Here is a 7,733-nt window from a genome sequence, read left to right on the forward strand (position 1 = left end):
AGTTTCCATTTAGTCGAGGTCCTCCGAAGCAGTGGTAAACCCCAAGTTCTACTCACTTGACTAGTGAGAAGAACGCTGGGTTAGTGACCGAAGGGCCGTGATTCGACTACGTGTGACGCCTCTGAGGAGCGTGATTTTTCCGGTATCCGAACTTCCTGGGGACCGATAGCGGGACAAAGGGATTGAGAAACAAATAAATTGATTTATCCTGCCGCATTCCGAATTTCACACAACCGAGAGAGCCCTTTGATACAAATGGCCCATACCCACATCCATCAAACCAATGTTTTCTCCTGTTGATGATGGTTTGCTTAAGGTCTTTCGATTCGTCGGAAATTAGTCAGGGGAGTTAGGATTGATTCATATTCGACGACCAAGGACAGACAGAATACACGAAAAGACAGTTCAATATGAATGGTTGCATGTGGCTTGGTGGAGATATGGTTGCTTATTGGTTTGTTTTATGTGGAGAGACATGTGGGATTTTTTATCAGCAAGAGATGTGTAGACGATCAGGAGAGGAATGTTATCTCTGAGGACGACGTGGTAGAGGTGAATGGAAAACGGGAGGAGGCGCTGGGGTGGGGGAATACATGTGTTTTGGAAATAAATGCGAGTATGACGTCTACGTACACGCCTGTATCATACCCAGAGCAGGAGATGCAGAGGGTGACTGGGAATGAATTCTCCCGGGGAGGCCAAGGCGCAGGCATTGGGGATAAAGGGCTGACTCTGCTTCCCATCCCACAGACTTTGACCTGGAACTGAAGTCAATGGATTGGGAAGGATTTGTGGGTGAGGAATAAGTGGGAGAGATTCGGGGCAATGAGTTGTTAAGGGTTGCGTCTCCTGCCGTGATGTACGTGGTGACTCGAATATCCTGACGCAGGGTGGTTGTGCGCTCAAGGTTGAGAAAATAGTTCGCGTGAATAGCAAAGGGAGTTGGGAGTGAATGAATGGTTGGAGGGAGTGGCCCGCGCACCTCCGGCAATGTAATTTACCCCCCAGAAAGATTACTGATGTCTTAAATCTTAAAATATGCTGAGAGCGATACTTGGGACACATTGTTCCGGGACAATGATTACTCTCGGGAGGATGCAGTCCTCCGATACGAAGCTAAGGTTTGCTTTCAGTTTATTCCCGAGAGACAGACCGGGTTTTTTTTTCATTTATGCAATTTTAACGCATTCCAGCTCTATGATGTAATGATCTTCGGTCTGAGAGTATATGCATTGTTGGGCATGGTGATTGGTTTCAGTCTAAAAGAAACTTCTACATCTACATATATCCCGAAAGCCGCCGTAAGGACGTGTGGCGAGTTACCAGGCGTAAGAGAGAATAAAAACACATACAAAACCAACAAATGCATGCAAATATATACCCACAGAGGTGTATACATTCATGCGGAAACCTTTTTAACTTACCCGCATACATAAATACATATGCTATGAACTGACCTGCACTTGCTAGTGCACCGTATGTCTACGCAGCGTTTAATCTCGTCCTGACTTGTAAATAGAATGTATTTAATATTTCATTGAGGAGTTTGGTTTATTACTATTATGATTCCCGACTGTCCTGGGAAAGAAATGAATTTGTATCTATCTCTACTGGAGTCTATCTCCCTCATCTTATCTTTATGGTCTGACCTACCTAAATAGTGTGGGGTCCTAATAATTCCTTAAGTGTCATTATTAAACTCAGTTTGTTCTGATCCGTTCTTAATATCTGAAACTCATTTGTTCTCGTCGAAACTCAAGCGGTTTCCAGCCTTATTCCTCTAAAAGACCTGCTACCCTCGTCTTAACTAAAGGTTCGTAGAAAGAATGTAATCGATGGATATTTAGGGGGAGGGACACGCTACGTAAAGTCAGTTAAATCCCTGGAAATAGGTAATGGCATGTGGTTCGGGATTCATCGGGCGTGTGTGTTACTGAATCCCACCATTCCCCAGGACCCCCTTCTTCATCGACGACCAGCTGATTCAAAGACTGCATTGAATGCTTAATTGCGTAACTAAAAACGGGGGAACTTGACCTAACTAATTTTTCAAGATTTCAGGGAAAAAAATTCTGGGTTAACCTTAAATTCGGGAGGAAGGCACCATAGTAAATTTGATCAAGGTAACTTATTGGGTTCTGATATATATATATATATATATATATATATATATATATATATATATATATATATATATATATATATGTATATATATATATATATATATATATATATATATATAATTCATTTCTTATATAAATAGACACCACAAAAGACGCAGGTATACATGGAAAATGCCAGGTGACTCAGAAAGGTATCAACTAGATTTTATTCTGGTTAGACAAAGGTTTAGGAGCAGTGTGATAAATTCGCACAGCTTCCCGGGAGCGGATGCGGACTCAGACCACAATTTAGTTGCTATGAAATATAGCGTCCGTTTCAAAAAATTAAGGCAGGGGCGGCGGGTTAGAAAATGGAATGTAGAAGTATTAAATGGATTGAAAAGGAAGGAGTACCAACAGGCCGTAGAGGAAATCAGGGAGGATGGTAAAGAGCTAAGTACTATCGAAGAAAAATGGGAAAGTATCAAGAAAGGGTTATCGAAAGCCGCAAAATACACTATTGGAACCGTTAATGCGAAAAGGGCTAGGAAACCATGGGTCACGGATGAGATGATTACAAAGATGGATGAGCGGAGAAAATCGAAGATTGTAAATACAGAGATAGGCAAAATGTAGTACAAAGAATTAAACAATAAATTGAGGCGGGCAACAAATAAAGCAAATGAATCGTGGTGGAATACGCAGTGTGAGGATATGGAAGGTTTACAGAGTAAGGGTGAAATTGGGGCACTGTACGGCAAAGTTAAATTTTTATCGGGAAGTAAGAAAGGAAGATCAATGATAGCAGTTGGAGATAAGGCGGGTAAGATAATAGTTGACGCAGGAAAGATCGAAGAGAGATGGAAGGAATATATAGAAGAACTGCATAGTAAAGAACTTAGATCAGCAAAGTTAGAAATAGAAAAGGAACATGACGTAGAGGAAGATAGCTTAGGTCCATGCATACTCGACAATGAGATAGAAAGGGCATTAAGGGATATGAAACTAAATAAGGCCGTGGGGGAGGATAACATTCCTGAGGAACTACTGAAATGTATAGGAAAATGTGGTAGGAAGAGGCTATATGAGCTGATCCGTGGTATTTATGAGGAAGGAATCTGGCCGGAAGACGTTGTGAGATCAGTTTTAGTTCCTATTCCAAAAAAGGGAAAAAGGCTACATCATGTGAGGACTACAGGACAATAAGCTTGATATCCTACGCAGCTGAAGTTGTTCTCAGGATCATAAACAAAAGGATAGAGAGTAGGGCAAATGATTACTTAGAGGATGATCAGTTTCGGTGTAGGAAGGGGAGAGGCACGCGTGATGCTATTGCAGTAATGAGATTATTAATCGAGAGGAATATAGAATACAACCAGGAGGAATTTGCCTGTTTCGTAGATTTCGAAAAAGCGTTTGATAGAGTGAATTGGGAAACACTAATGAGTATATTGCAGAAAATAGGAATAGATTGGAGGGAAAGGAGGCTAATTCGCAACCTTTACATGTCTCAGACTGCTCAGGTGCGAGTGGGGAACGGGGAGTCCCGATGGGCAATGTTAGGAAAAGGTGTAAAGCAGGGTTGCCCATTATCACCGTTGCTGTTCAACCTGTATGTAGAGGAAATGATTAAGGAGGCATGGGAAGAACTGGAGGTAGGAATGAAAGTGGGCGGGGAACTCGTAAAATCAGTTAGGTTTGCTGATGACCAAGCTTTAGTTTGTCAGTCAGCCAAGGGGTTGCAAGGATTGCTGAGTGAATTGGAAATTCAGTGCGACAGGTATAGGATGAGAATCAATATTAATAAAACAAAGGTTATGCAATTTTCTAGAAAGAAAAAGACTAAGCTAAACATTAAAATAGGAGGGCAAAAACTAGAGCAGGTAGAACAGTTTACGCATCTCGGAAGTGTTTTGGACCAACACGGTCAAAGTAGTAGGGATGTAAGGATAAGAATTGCGCTAGGCAAAGAGGCTTTTACAGGGAGGAGGGAGTGGATGATAGGGAATTTGAGTAAGGATATTAAGAAAAGACTCGTAAAAACTTTGATTTGGAGCGTAGCTATGTACGGCGCGGAAACGTGGTCATTGAAGCAGGAGGATGGACGTAGACTGGAGGCTTTTGAAATTTGGGTATGGAGAAGAATGGAGAAGGTGAAATGGACAAAGAAGAAAACAAATCAGGAAATACTTGGTATGGCGGGCAAAGAGAGGGGTTTGTTGGGAGAAATCCTATGGAGGCAGGAAAAGTGGATGAAGGGAGTATTGGCCGGCAGTGGGATGTTGAAGACTGTAATTTAGGGGAGAATGTTAGGCAAACGAGGAAAGGGAAGGAACAAGATAAGGATTTTGGACGGGATGAAGGGAGGAAAAAGTACTTAGATATGAAGAGGGACCTGATGTAGAGTAGGATACTGGAATTTGTATTTTGTTAGGAATTACAAAATATTTATTTAGTAGCTGTGTCCACCCAAAAATCTATCTTAATTGGTAGATTACCTGATAAATAAACTAGAGAAATAGGGACCGGGGACGGTTAATGTGGACGTCTTGCCTAAAATATCCGCTGAGTTGGGGCCGTTCTACGTTTTCCCACATCCGATAACAGAGTAAACTAGTCAATATACTTGTTCGCACTGGATTGGGTGTTGCTTAACCTGTTTACCGTAGCACTTGGATAATTTTTAATATACGTTCCACTAAGTCTACGTAAGAAAATTCTTTTTAAACAATATAACCATACCGGTCATTGGAAAATAGTACTCGTTGCACCGATTTACGGGGTTCGAACCTATAATTATCTGCGAATACCTCGAAAACATATATTGGATGTAGCCATCCATCGTTACCCACCTACCCCTCATCCCTAACCAGTGGCATACTCGTACTATTTGCAGCGTGCTAATGTTCTTAGACAATCTTATTCTACTCTTTTTTCCTAAGAGTTATAGTTTCAATTAGAATACATTTGAAAACATTGTGTGCTTCGCCCCATCCGTAACTTGTAACTATTCTTTTTTTACATCTTTACTTAGCGGAGCTGCCTTCGATTTCCTTCCCTTGGCAAATGCCCTTTCGTCTATCGCTACAGCTCCATTGCATTTAAAATAGGAAGAAGGCTATTCAGAACTGGAAACTGATAGAGATTCACAAGGGAGCTAGTTCAGGGCAGTTTGAAGCTGGATGGAGGGAAAATTGAGCATTTGCATGATTTAGATATTAAGGCAGCATTTTTGGGGGGATCCTGGCGCAGTCATTAGTGCGTAAGGAGAAGAGGGAAAGCTTACTGCTCAGTCTCTGTCCCGGAGGTGTAAACTCTCTGAGGAATACGTTATTTTAGTCGGAAAATACTGCTTTTTTTTGGGACCGACCAGGAACAAGTATGCTGTGTGGGTCCGAAAATTGGTATTTAAGTCATATGGTGTCCATATTTTTTGATACACGTAGAAGAATGTGTGAAATTAATTCTATTGAGTTCCAAGAAGCTCGACATTGTTAGGTAATAAGTAGAATTGCAAATTCTCTGTTGATAACGCGAGAGTCGAAGAGAGGCGGCAAGAAAAATGGAACTTATTATTTGGGACGGACCTTGCATGCCGTGAGCCGCTGTAGAAGATGATAGTTGTCACGAAATAAGAAGAATTGCGATGGGCAGAGAAACCAATTAGAAGGGAATTGAAGACAAAGAAGTTGCGGCAGGGCGCTGAGAAAATATTCACAAATCTTTATATTGAGCGTGGTTTTACATAGCCGGTAAACATGGTCGTCGAAGAAACATGGTAAACGTAGATTGATGGTTTGGAGTTAGATGGAAAAGGTAAGGTGGACGACAAAGAAGGAACTGCATGTAACGGTGGGCGAGGAGAGAGAACTTTTGGAGGAAATCAAGAGGATGCAGGAAAGATGGATGCAGCGTATTGCGATAGGCACCTGGACGTTGCACCCTGTAATAGAGGGGAGAAAGCTAGGCAATCAGGAAGGTATAAACCTTGCAAGCAAAAGGCATATTGGTCCTCTTGAAAAGAGGAAAGAAGAGGGGCTAACTGCAGTGCTGGGTTGTTCCTTGTCAGGAGAAGCTGAGGGGAAAGCCGGCGCTCAGATTGTGTCCATCAAAAACAAAGTCTAAATTTTGGACTACCAAATGAATTAAAAGAGGAAATCTAGCGTTTTAGGCTATTATGGTGTAAGCTGGGTTTAGATATTTATTTTGGGTACAAAAATTTGGAGAGCTCATGCCGCATACCTTTTTCAGTTATTTGCATATTTTGTTAAAGCAATCATCGTTCCATACATTTGAACAATGTGCCTTAAGTAAAGGATATAAGAATTTAGTAAAAAATTAACTTACTTTCATTATTCATATGTGAAATGTTATAACAAATCTTCCTCTGTGCCATCAACTGTAAAATGCAATTTAAACTTCTATATATCTTCACTGATTTTACAGCTCTCAAATTCCACAGCATTCCATTATGTTTTGACCTACTCACAAACCTGCGAAATGCTAGGTCTCACCCTCTTTCGCGAAGGTGCCACATAAAGCATGTAGACTGCATCCAACGGTTCCTTTTCGCCTTCATATCCATGCCCATTTTTATCCATGTCTTCCTCTGGCCATTTTCAATAACATTTCGCCGGCTGTGTTTATCATTTTATTGTGTTTATCGGTTGTATTTATTTGCTTAGAATAGCTTTTTGCAAATACTGAACTGCAACAAGTGAACTAACTGGAAAATATTTTGTGTAAAATGTAGCAATGTATTCTCCTATTTGTCTATTGAGTGATTTTTTTTTCTTGAATTGTTTATCATTAGTTTAACTCCTAACATATATAAGCACCTGTAGATGTTAAAATTTTAGAATAACTTATGTTGTTTCCTTATGTCTGATTATTGTTTGTAAAAAGGGGAACCAAGATTCAAAGGAATCCCCAACTAACTGTGAAGTTAAATAAAAGTGGACCCAGGAAACCATTGGTCAAATGGGTCCAAAAATTTAAAAAAAATTAAAAAATTAAAAGTCCCTCTAATGTCTGTCCCTAGTTCTTATCATGTTATCAATGGCCGATTACCCGAAATTCCTCTCCGCTGCGGTTTCCGTGTTCTTTGGCATTCGCACTCACTCGTAGATTGCATGGAATATCATTGCGGAATATGAGTTGTTTATTTGAGCCATTCTCTGCTATGAAATCTCAACATAAACATAATTTGGATCATTTGCATAGTAAAATGTTTCATTGAAAAATGCATTCTAAAAATTGGAAACGAAGAAACACCAGTCTGTTTCTATTTTTCGTTGATCAGAGAATGCGATGATAGCGGTTATATCCACGGTTTCGCCTACGCAAAAGGATCGCGGCATGCGGAAATTGCCATGGCTACTTCCTCGCCACCCCGAACAGAAAAGAAAAACCCCTGCATTTCAAGAGGAATGGCCTCAGGAGGACACCATCGCCCTTCCCAGATGGGAATGGGGCTGGAAACTGAAATGCAGTGGAGTGGAGTGACCCCAGTGTTTCGGAGGCCACAAGAATGGCTCATGGGGTCTTTGGAAGGTCCTCAAACCGTAAGACGGGCACCATTGATCTCATGCATTTTCAATTCATGGAAACTGATTGACTGAGTTAGTTGCC

The sequence above is a fragment of the Hetaerina americana genome, unplaced genomic scaffold (assembly GCF_022747635.1).
Source record: "Hetaerina americana unplaced genomic scaffold, ioHetAmer1.1.p SCAF_16, whole genome shotgun sequence".
NCBI lineage: Eukaryota > Metazoa > Arthropoda > Insecta > Odonata > Calopterygidae > Hetaerina > Hetaerina americana.